Below are 13,143 nucleotides of genomic sequence, written 5' to 3'. Positions count from 1 at the left end.
CCCAGGCTGGGTTTCACTTTCAGCGAGCAGTGGAGTGGGACAGAGCTCTTGCTTGCCACTTGCTAGCCTTTGGGAAGAGAGGCTGAGAGTATAATTGAGCTTGGATTTTTGTGGGAGTTTCCTGGGGGCCTTGGATTGGAGAGGATATAACACCAAGATCCCTTTTGCAATCTTGTCCAAACTTGGGTGATGGCTGTAGGAGAGCCTTCAAAACACTCCCCGGGAATATGGGATCTCTAAGTGCAATGGGGGCCATTCTGAGCCCCACGAACTGCGAACTGGTTCGGCAACAGAAAATGTTCATTGCAGTTCGCGACTTTGAGATTGTCATTGGCACTGAACCACGAACTGCTGGTTCGTTAAATTTTTTTTTTGGTTCATGTCCATGTCTGGTGGCCACGGGGAGACAGCAATGAGCCGCCTCACCTCAGGGGGCGGGGGGTCTGGCAGCTCGCTGGCGGCACCCCCATGTGCCTGCCCGCCAGGCCAAAAGGGAGTGTGCTGGTATTCCCTGTGACGGCAGGAATGTGAGTGATGATGGCGGCCGCCGGGCCTGGCAGGCACAGGGAGGAGGCGGTGAGCCACCTTCCCTCAGGAGGTGGGGAGGTCTGGCTGCTCAGTGGCGGCACCCCCCATGTGCCTGCCCGCCAGGCCAAAAAGGAGTGTGCTGGTATTCCCGGTGTAGGCCGGAAGGTGTGTACTGGGGACGGCTGCTGGGCCTGGCAGGCACGGGGAGGTGGCGTCAAGCCACCTCCTGTCAGGGGGTGGGTGGTCTGACCGCTCACCAGCAGCACCCCCCATGTGCCCCCCTGCCAGGCCAAAAAGGAGCACGCTGGTATTCCTTGCGCAGGCCGGAAAGTGTACTGGGGGTGGCCGCCGGGCCTGGTGGGCACGGGGAGGCGGCGGCGTGGTTGGAAGGAAGACCTGGGTTTCATGGGTTTTTGAAGTTTGTAATGTGGTTCGTGCCCATCTCTAGTTATGACTTCTCAACTCACAAACCACAGTTGCAGAGTAGAATCACACTCTTTGTCTTCCTGGCCACAAAGACAGCAGCATAAGGAAGATAACTTTACTGTTTAGAGTCAGAAAGAATATAAACAGACAAAATTGGCGTATGTACAAACAAGGATTTTTTAATTCATGTATGATAGACTCCACAGATGAGAATAATATAGTTGCTAATCAAAGGCACAGAGAGGAGATGTAGGAAGAAGACTATATAGTTACTCCAGTGTAATCCAATGCAATTGGACTAAATTTAAAACTTTGTAAGTATAATAAAGAACAGGTGCTATACACCAACATGTTGTAAACAAACATCACACCAGTCAGAAGTGATGTGCCAAAGCAGATGCCCAAATTTAAGTACTGAGGCTGTGCATTTGGAAATTTTGTTAGCTAAGTACCAGACACATTCATCCCAAATCAGTGTGATCATTCTGATAAAATGCAGCATTAAATTCTCACATGGAAGGGGAAATCATATACATGTATTTAAAGTTATTGCATATCATGAGAGGTCATGGGCTGGTCTTTGAAGCTTTCTGCCCTTGTTATGTCTACAAGGACACCTTCAGTAAAAGTCTAATTCTGAATCTTTTCAGAAACATTAAAGTATGCATTATACAGGTGTGTTCAAATAAGGGGGGATAATTTTATATATAACATTGTTATTGGACATCAGCTTATTGCACACTATTTGAATGACTGACTGCAAGTAGAGATCACCAAATCCAGATCTCAAGCTGATGGCTCTGTCTGAAAATTTCACCTTCATCTTCCAGCTTATTCCAAACACACCCTTGCACAAAGAGGATTTACCCACCCATCACCAGGACAATGGAAGTATTTCATCCTGGTTATCTGCAGACAGACTCTCTGTTCCAAAATCAAAAGCTCTTCTACTTCACTAAAAAAAAAATTACACTTGAGTAACTATCAGAGTTCTCCTTGCCTTTAATTTGAACTTTGGTAAATGTGTGCCAAGTTTAAGTTTTGTATGTGGGGGCAAAGGCCAAACATTCTAATTTCAGAAAAAGAAAAATAACTTAAGTTGTATAAGCAGTCGATCGTTACAAAAAGGAAAAGCATACAATTGAACTACAGAATACTACAGCATCTGATTGTAGGGAAATTAAATATACATAAAATACAACCCTCTTTCCCTAGATCTAAATGTATCTATATTTTGTTAAAGAAATTCAGAAATATCGACATAGTTTCAGATTTGTTGTTCAGGCTCTGTTCATACTTTTTAACTTTTATCCACAATCTTGCTGGCCACCTCCTTTCAGTGGTAGTGGTAACTGCTGTCAAGTCATAGCTGGTTTATGGTGGTACCTGCTGGGGGTTTCAAAGCAAGAGACTAACAGAGGTGGTTTGCCATTGCCTGCCTCTGTCTAGCATCCCTTGTCTTTTCTATTTGTTTTAATGTTTATTTAAATTTTATATAAAAATGTTGTGAGCCACCCTGAGCTTGCATGTGGGGAGGGCAGAATACAAGCTTAATAAACTAAACTAAACTTGGAGATCTCCCGTCCAATTACTAACCAAGACCAGTGCTGCTTAGCTTCCAAGATCTGATAAAATCCAGCTTGCCTGGGCTATCCAGGTTAGGGAACTTCTTTCCTCACCAAGTGCCTATCTGTGTCTCCTTCCCAGTCCCAAGATGTCTGCTTGCTCTGCCTCCAGTGGAAAGAGTTTCTTTTCCAAAAAAGCCATAAAATCCATTCCCCTAGAAATGTACCAAGCAGAGAACATTTAAAAGAATGAGGCATCCTCTATTACGAAAAGCATTGTGGGCATCATTAGCATGTATTCCCTGGATACACATCGGAGCATCTGAGGAAGTGCACATATCTGAATATTGTTACTGTTATATTAATAGTGACATTTCCTAATTCTCTAAATGTTTCCTTTATTATTATTTTTTATGTATATCTGTTTCCACAGGAAACATTTTCTTGCTGAAAACATGTACTTTTTCATCTGTTCTATAATGTAACATGCATTCAATTCTAATAATACTTATCAAGTAAAATAATTAGTCCTTTCTTTTCATTTTAGAAGGCTAGCAGAAAATCTAAGCTAAAAACAAATGTTGGAACACATCTGGGGATGCTGTTAAATGATGATTTTGATATATGGCATTGTTAATATGATTGAAGAGACCCATAGATCAATAGTAGATTTTAAGGCTTTTAAAACTACTTTGACCTTAACCCGTATATTTCTTACTAAATGTATAGGTGAGGAATTAAATTTTATTGTTTGTTAATGGTAAAAATATATGTGACCTTGGTTGTATATTTTATAGTTGCCATTCCCCTCAGTTGTATATCACATCATAGCAACCATATAAGAATGGGTTTTCTGTCCAATTGCTGGCCAGTAGTTTATTTGCAATCCTTATCACAGGTCCTTTATAGTTGACCACAGGGTCATACTATTTTTAAAAAATCACCATGGATAAGCATTTATCTTTCAGACAGTGACCTGGAAGAGACACAGCCAACTTCTGTGTTAGTTGGAGCCATACTGTCCTTCAGTCAGAGTTCAGGAGTTGTAAGTATATTATTACATGTTCCACTGACAGTGAGAAGTTCCAGGGGCAGCACTTACCTAGGTTGGTTCTTTTTTGGAGAAGAAAGAACTAGTGACTTGGGGCATTTCTGTAATATTTGCTTCATTTACAAGTAAAGTATAAGTAGAGGAGAGCAGGCACTGTAATGGCATGAGCAGCAGATCCACGACCACGTATCAGACTAGGGTGGGGCAGGGGGAGATCCTGAACCCTGAAGGGGCTTCAGATAATTGATTTTAGTCTGTTGCTTCTCTATTTTCTCTGTGTGTCTTTACTTCTTCCTTCACAGGAGGATCACCTACCTCCTCTAAACTCTTAAGGGTGTTTCAACTGAGTCATCAGAGGACCATCTCCTAGTTATTGACGCCCATTGAGAAATATCCATAGTTGTTAAGAAAGATTACTATTACTTTGTCCTAGGCTCTGGCACCCTCCCAGCATACCGTCATAACATCATTTTGCTGGGAAACTACCCCTTCATAGGTCTCGAGGCTCTACATACAACCTAGGAGTCTGGATGTCAACAACATTCTAGAGCACATGTGCTTGGGTATAATAGAGCATTAGTAGCACAACCCCAAGAATCTGGAGAGACTCTTCTCTCTCTCTCTCTCTCTCTCTCCTATACACACATTTAACTTACATTTTCTTTTTATTGAATAGTAGATAAACTGTTACCTCTCTTTAATTTAGCAGGGTTTCCAGGAACAACTTACAGCTGCTTCACAGGCTAGATTTTGTCCTTGGTCCCTTCTGGTCTATATTAAATATGCAGGAATATTCACACAGTCACTAGTGCTTGGCTGGGCACTTTTGAGAGGGATCTCCTCAGCCTGCACCAAGTTAAAGATAAATGGTATAAATGGTATCAATATTGTCATGAGTTCACAACCATGATATTTCATACTTTTCTAAAACAAATCAATTTTTCAAAAACACAAGTAACCTAAATTTCATTTCATTTCCATGTGAAGCTTCAGCTGATAAATTATTGCTTAACTGTTTGGTTAGCTTGAAACCATTGTTCCCAGTTAAGGGTTATTCCTGTGGAATCACTTTATCTATCTACTCTGTCTGTCTGTCTGTTTGTGACATTTCTGTGCTGACTTTTCAGACTCCTGCTTGAGGCATCTTACAGTTAAATTGATGTCACAATATTTAGTCTACAAAAGCTAACTCTAATATTAACAACTACAGATGTGCACACAATAGCATTCATCCATTATGATTTCTTTGTTTATTTCAGATAAAGATACTTTGAGGTATAATTGAACAAAAAAAAAAGCATTTATGTGTGTTTGTCTAATGGTGAACTAAACCCTCCTCCATCAATATTTAATCTCCGACAAACTCTTCTCAATTATCAAGGAACACTAGTGTGAATTTAGCTTGAGATAAAATCTGTGTATTCCTTATGGGTCAGCATTATAATGGGGTAGCTTATACATGTTTATATTCCCCGAATGCCTTGGAGGGGCAGCTGACCTTATCTCAAGGAAACGGAGAATGAAATAAAGGCAAATACACTTTGTCTTCCTAATGTTCTTTATGGTTTATAAATCAAAACAATTGCTTTTTGTCCTACCAGGATCTCTTTAAATGTAAGTTTTACTGGCTTTTGCCAACATTCCATCCCTTCCCCAAACCAGAATCAGCAAGGCCAGATGTCTGGAAATATGGATAACATTTTGTAGATATATGGAATTTGAACATTGTTACTTTTCATCAAAATCTAGTCTAGAAAAAAGAAGACACTGATGAAGGGGTACTAAAAAAACAAACAAGTTCAGCAGACTTCTCTTGCTGAAAATGTTCAAAACATCTGTACTTTGAGTTTAACCAACTGAGACATTTCCTGTAAAATGAAAGCACTTGTCTCAGTAGATGAGAAAATATTATCCACTTGCTTCATTTTAAAATTTAGTTATTCATTATACTATTCCCATTTGTGTGGAACAGAAAATGACATTTAACACAACAATCCAACAAAAATTAAAATACATTTAATATTAAATATCAAAATAGCCAGCATTGTGTAGCAATTATAGTGTTGGACTAGGGATTGAGAGGTCTGGATTCAAATCTCTGCTATGAAACTTGCTCAGTGACCTTGGTGACTCTCCCTCAGCCTAACCTTCTTCACAAAGTTGCTGTGAGGATGCAACAGGACGGGAGAATGATTTATACCACCTGGAGCTCCTGGGAGGAAAAGCCAGATAAAAATGTACTAAACAAATAAAATATTATAGAGTAAATTTAAATTATTCCATATTCATCCTGATTTCTGGAAGCCAGATGGATGAAAAAATTCTCACAATGCTTCAGATAAATGCTCCAGCTCAGACTCTGGAGAATGTATAGAGAAAGGGAGCTCCATATTTGATTAGAAACTACCAGGGCTTTTTTTCAGTGGGAACATGGTGGAACGGAGTTCCAGAACCTCTTGAAAATGGTCACATGACCAGCGGCCCCACCCCTGATCTCCAGACAGAGGGGAGTTTAGACTGCCCTCCGCACCATCTAAACTCTCCTCTGGAGAACAGGGGGCGGGGCTGCCAGCCATGTGACCATTTTCTCCTAGGGCAATTTAAACTTTAAAAAACTACCCCCTTGTTCCAGCTGACCCAAAGTGACACCATTGTGTGGTCCTGAGTTCCACCACTGAGAGCAGAACCACAAGTGACAAAAGGCACAGATTGGACACTTGTCTGCTTCCCTCAAGTTTTGATGGGAAATGTAGGCATCCTGGTCTCGCAGCTTCGCTCTCTGACTGCTGTCCAATGGACTTTTCAACTGTCACTTGTCCAACATTCCGCCAAGCTGCCTACATTTCCCATCAAAACTTGAGGGAAGCAGACAAGTGTCCAATCTGTGCCTTTTGTCACTTGTGGTTCTGCTCTGAGTTCCACCACCTCTTTTCCCAGAAAAAAAAGCCCTGGAAGCCACTCTATATAGTTTCTTACATGCCTTTGTCAGATACTTTTTATCCTCTTGACACACAGATAATATAATCCAGAGAGTGCTTGCAAATAATATGAAAGTGGTTTCTGGCTCAGATGTTCATCACATCTTCACTCAGGATCGCAGAGAAATGTTCAGGATCCCCCATCTAATTTTATCCTTACAGCAAACCTGTAGGTAGTTTAGGCTAAGAGAAAATGCTGTAGAACCCCTACGTGTTTCACTTCAGCTTCATCAGGGAGATCTATCAGTAAATCAGCAACATTAATTTACAATTTAAACAATAGCAAGTGTTATAGCAAACATTATAAAAACATTATGAAAAACAGAAAACATTGTAAAAAACAGGACTATTATGCAGAGCACGTGCAGAGTGAAATGCATAATACATATTTAGTGTGTAGAAACCTGAGACTGCATAAACTTACATATATATTAGTAACATTCCATATTCTACAATCACAGAGTTATAATATTGTGCAGGTCTTTTTTTTTCAGCTGGAACACGGTGGAAGGTGTTCCAGCAGTCCTCCAAAGAGTCACATGTTCTCACAGCTTGTGAATACAGCTTGTGGCTGAAAGGAATGTGAGACAAATGGCCGATTCACGTTTTTCCTCCTCCTGAGTTTTGCAGACACAGTAGCATCACTTGCACTTGTCCATAGCCATTAAAAAAGTAATATGTGAACTAGCAACAACACAGATCTCTCCTGCACACAGATCTGTGTGCTCTGGAATCCATTTCAATACACAAATTCAAAAGTGAAATCAATGTCCAGACATTATTGGGAGGGATGGGGTGTGCGAAGATATACATATGATGGTGTCTATATGGTCCATTGTTCTGATTAAATCTACGGGTAACAATTTACAGCTTCCCCAGTTGGGTAGTGTCTTATCCATATAGACTAGCACAGGATAATCCAAATCATCCTACAGGAAACTCTCAGAGGATCAGAAGCAAAGAAACAGTTCTTCTGATCCCTGCAGTTAGATTCATCTGCAAATACCCTCGAGGAAGCCATGATTTTTCCATTTTTCTGCGATTACTTCTCAACCGTTGACACAGAGCTAAACTCAGCATGTTGGAGGTGTTTCCGTGTGTCACTTCTAATAGGATGCAGGTGTCAGACAATCTGAGATTATTTCAAAACTGATTTTGCTTGACTTGAGGTGCAAACTGCCACACAAGAAACAGATGTCTTTTTTCAACTTTTCTGAAATTTGTGGTTTTACCTTGAATGGTATGAGCTCTACTGGGAAGACAAAATTATACGTTACATACTCATTTTTTTCCCTTCCCCACATAGGATTTTTTTTTAAAGAAAAAGATATTTCCAATGCACCTGCACAAAAGCAGTTGTTCTCATGGCATGGAGGTAAAGTGACGGCATCATCTTCATCTGTGCATGGCAATGGTGGTCAGTAGATATAATCCTCCTGCCCCAGGTATGCTGGGTCTTCTGAAGGTGTCGGGGATGGACAGAGGCCATGAATATTTTTTGGTGCTCTGATCTGGAAGGATCCTGCTCTTCAGAAGAGAGGGAAGCCAATTCCCCTGAGGTGGGGGAGGGGGGAGGTCCCTGCCACTGTTATTAGAAAACTGAAAGCTGGCTCTTTTTTTTACATTAGCTGGAGGGGCACCAAATAGTTCAGAAAAATGTGGCTCAGGTGAATAACTTGATGCTAAACATTTGAGAAATTATCTTTTTTTTACTGATTAAAATCTATTTATGGAATTTTAATCTAATTTTCCTTCAAGAAGCTCAGGGCAGTTTGCATTGTTCTCTCCCTTCACAACCTCCCTGAGAGAAAGAGAGGCTGAAGGTCAGCCAGTGAAGTTCATGGCTGGGTGGGGATTTTGAACCTGAGTCTCCCCAGGTCCTCAGGCCTTTTTTTTTTAACTTCACTGCCTCTCAAACTAATATGCAATTTTAATTTTTAATATGTTCCTGACAATGAGAGCCCTTTTCTATTAATTATTATTTATCATGTTTATTATTTATTTAAGGCTGTCTATATGCAGAGTACAAGAAGAAAAGTTCCTGTATTATTTACATTCTCCCCATTTCTAAACCCTTACTGAAATACACAGGCTACAAGAGACATGGTTAAACTTTTAGGATTGAGGACACAATATTGAACAATTCTAATAAGCACATAAGGCTCAAGTCAGTATCTGCACCTGTGACAACTAGATTAATGAGTTTGCCTAGAGAGGAAAGGTGATTTATATTTTGAGGAAAGGGGGAATGTGATTCTAAGCCAGAACCTCTTTAAAACTAGGTCAGTTGGAGGGTTGGCTGGCATATTGATTTCTTTAGCTTCAGCCACTCTTTCAGTCACTGTACTTCTCCCTCTTCTTCCTCAAATATATTTTTTCCATTTGTTGAAAAAATGGTACATAGTTGTGTTGAGTTGACCTAATATAGATTGTTCTGCTCTTATATTTAAATGAGTGCCAGTTCATTTTGGAAGATGTTCTCTTTGTGTGCAAAATACCCTCAAAGCACAACCAGCTTATGGTGTCCCTGGCAAGGGAGCTTTCAAGGCTAGTGAGAAGCAGAGGTGGTTTACCAGTGCCTTCCTCTGCAGAGCCTTCCTTGGCAGTCTCCCATCCAAGTACCAACCCTGCTTAGCTTCTGAGATCTGACAAGATTAGTCTATACTATGCAGCCTTCCCTCCTGGAAGATGTTCTAGCCTATCACAAATGATAACCAGGCTTCTTTGCTATCAGTCATTGCCAAAGAAAGAATGGCCAAGTAAAGTTCCAGGGTCTGAGGGCACATCGATACAGCAACCTTTCTGAAGCTAAGCAGATCTGGCTCTGGACCAGATCCTGGATAGGAGACCTCCTGGGAACCTTCCTTAAGCATGTGTTTGGACAAAAGGTAGGAAATAAAAGCAGTGACATAATTATGTGCTGTGTAAATGAACATAATGTTCACAGTTTCTAATTTTACCCTCATGCTGAGTAAAAGCTGTTCCATAATGTAGGCAAAGAGCCTTTGTACAGATCTTTTCCAAAGTGGGAATGGCACTGTCTTCAGCCTGGAGCACAAATAGCCAACTCACAATGTTTTGGCACCTGCAGCATATTATCCAGATGAGAACCTCTCCAGCTAATTAACATTGGGGGGGGGGCAATTTAAATGGATCTGCTCATACAGTTCAGTTTTCCTGAACAACTTCCTGGTAGATTGCACTGCACAGGATTACACTTAACAATGCTCCAAATCCATTGCTTGGGGCAACTGCTTCACCTTGCTTCCCGGCAGTGTTGAGCAGAGTGAACACAACACAGCAGAGTATGCATGTTTGCTGCTGAGGAAATAATAACTAATACAAAATGCAAGTGGAAAACCATACCCAAGGAAATGAGATGCAATTATAAATATAATTTAAATGTAATTTTTCATAAAGTGCAATAGTGACAAGGTGCTAATACATAATAAATACATGATAAATATACAACAAATATATCTCACTAACTATATATAATACGTCCTCAATTCATGATAAATAAACGAGGTAATAAATATGAAAGACAGTAAGACAGCCAGATAGCCCTGATGTATGTACAATAAATGTAAGTCCAAAAGCACATATGATAATCTCATACACTCGTGTTTTTTTTGTAAATCTGTTCTTTACATTTTGCAGGTACATAAAGAATCACTGGAAACCACAGGTAAGTGATAACAAGACATTATTAATCTCTTAAATTCTTTCTTTCCAGGTGGAATCAATACACAACAAGGAGAACCCTAATGACCCAAATAATAACAATAACATCTGATTTATATACCACCCTTCAGGACAACTTTATGCCCATTCAAAGCAGTTTACAAAGTGTAGTATTATTATCCCCACAACCATCACCCTGTGAGGTGGGTGGGGCGGAGAGAACTCTGGAAGAACTGTGACTGACCCAGGGTCACCCAACTGGCTTCAAGAGAAGGAGTGGGAAATCAAACACAGGTCTCCAGATTAGAGTCCTGCTGCTCTTAACCACTACACCAAACTGTCCACATGGAGCCTGTTTTTATCTTTAGTACAGAAATATGAGTATTTAAAAGGAATTCCATTCCATATCTAGCTAACTAGGATGGAGAGAGATGCAGGAAAGCATGTCCTGCTCCCATGATGGTGAAATGGAGAAGAAAAAGAGAAGATGTTAGTCAGAAGGAAAGAAGATTTCCTGAAAGTAGCAATCAACACATTAAAGGGGCAGTAGCAAAGCAATAGAAAGGAGGGAGAAATAGGTCCTGACTAGAGATGGGCACAAACAGAAAAAAAAAACCAAAGATGATGTTCGTTTTTAGTTGCCGTCCACGAACAGGGACTCAAGAACACTTACGAGCATGACTTGTTCACAAACATATTCATGGGGGCCAGCAGGCCCCCTACCACACCACTCCCAGAAAGCTTACCTGAGCAGGCAGCAGGAAAGGTACCAATAATAAATAATAGCTTGGCCCAGGGCCTGGCAGCAGCCCTGGAACCTGAAGGAGTAGATCCCTATCCCACCACACACAAAGAAAATTCAAGCTCCAATGCACTCTATCAAACTGCCAACAGCAGCTGTTTCTCCCTCTCCACTGTCTGCAAAACCAGAGCTGGGAGTCCCCCTCCCCCCTGCTCTTTGCTCCGTTGTAACAAATTTGGAGCTCCACACTTGAGAGGAAGACTTGCCTGTCAAGCAAAATTGGGCTTAGATTGGGGTTTCCAGGGCAACAGCAGGAGTTCAGACAGACAATCCCTGCCTAAGTTGCCAAGGGAATTGATTGCAGGTGCCAGACTGTCTGGCTTGACGAACAGCAACAAACGAGGCTTGCAACTACCACCTGTTCATTTAGAATGGGGTCTCACAAACAGCTTGTTCACGAACAGCAGATTGGGCTGTTCGTGGCTTGTTTTTGTTCTTATTGCTGTTTGTGCCCATCTCTAGTCCGACTCCTGACCTGTCTATCACTCTGGCTCTCTATAGTCCCTCTCTGAAGTCTGAGACTAAAAGTTCTTCATGTCCAACAGGCAGGACTTCCAATGCTAACACCTCACCTGGAGTTGCCAACCTTAAAGTGGGGCTTGGAGAGCTCCTGGAATTTCAACTGGCCTTCAGAGTACTCAGATCAGTTTCCCTGGAGAAAATGACTACTTTTGATGGTGGACTGTAACACTCTATAGTCCATCCACTCCTCAATCTCCACCCACTGCAGGGTCTATGCCAAAATTTCCATGAATTTCCTAACCCAAAGATGACAACCCTAACCCCACCCTAACAGTTAAAAATATCAACCAAGCACAAAATAGATTTGCTGTTACAAGAAGCTAACTTAGGTGGCTTTAGAAGAAGACTTCACAAATTCATACAGGATAGGTCTGACAATGACTATTAAGCATGATGTTTGAATGGAGCCTCCATATTCAAATGCATTCTAGCTCTGAATGAAACGCACTGGGAGGAGAAGACCATAGCAGGAAAGAGTTTCATGCCCTTCTTATGGGCAGCTCAGAGTCATCTGCTTGTGGGAATCAAGATGCTGAACTTGGCCTTATCTAGCAGTGTTCATGTAACATGCTCCTTTAGAGCTGGGCTGGCAAAAAAGTAAAGTGAAAGAGATTGGGTACTTTTATGAGGCCACAACTCCAAACTGAGTTACTATACCCTGGTTGATTCACACTGGATTGAGCTTTGCAATGGCTACCACAGGGAAGAGTCTCAGATCTCTCTGCTAAATTTTAGATGATTCACTGTCTTTAATCAGATGAAATCTGAAATACTCCAGTTTATTAACTGCTGCGGCCTGTGCCACGAGTCAACCAGGCAGTTTCCAGGATTCCTCCGCAAACAGCAAGCAGTGGACACCCAACAGCTAGGAGCAATAATAAATCTCTTTGAAGACTTATCGGCTGTCATGTTTTTGCTGCGTTCCAGAAAGGCTGAAACATTTTCATCATTCAGCTACATTTATCAAACCTCATCATCCCTAGTCCAATTCCCAAATAGTTTCAGCTGTAAGTAATATTTTGATGACACCCAGTATCAGATGGGTGTTCAGTGTGTGTCAAGAACAAAGACATCCTCTTGACATTTGAAAGAACGATTCCTGCAGGCTAATAAATCTGTGACTCATTTTCCAATGTTTTAAGTGCAAGATATTGCAGGGCAGCTACAGATTGCCTTGCATCTAGAGGAGCCAGTGAGTGCCATTAAAATGAATATAAATTTTACAATATATTTTAAAATATTCAAAGAAATAAGGCCCAACTGGAGTGTTTTCTGTGAGTCATTATACTTTTGTGCTACAGTATCTGAGTGCTGCGTTTATTTGTATTACTTCAAGTTTCAATTTTATTATGAAAAATTAAATTTCCACTTAGGTTCAGTAATACCTAATGCATAGCATTTTTACAGCATTTTCAGTGTCCAAAGTGCTTTGCAGATATCATATTCTTGCAGTCCATGCAATAGCCCTGTAAGGTAGGCCAATATGTTAAGGTGAGATAAAATGGCTTGTCTAAAGCTATCTAATGTATTGGTGGCTAAAACAAGTTATGAACCAGGAACCCAGTCTAGTACTACAGGCAGAAGTTT

The sequence above is a fragment of the Eublepharis macularius genome, chromosome 10 (genome assembly GCF_028583425.1).
Source record: "Eublepharis macularius isolate TG4126 chromosome 10, MPM_Emac_v1.0, whole genome shotgun sequence".
Classification (NCBI taxonomy): domain Eukaryota; kingdom Metazoa; phylum Chordata; class Lepidosauria; order Squamata; family Eublepharidae; genus Eublepharis; species Eublepharis macularius.
The sequence above is the reverse complement of the archived record's forward strand: the minus strand, read 5'-3'. Positions refer to the sequence as shown.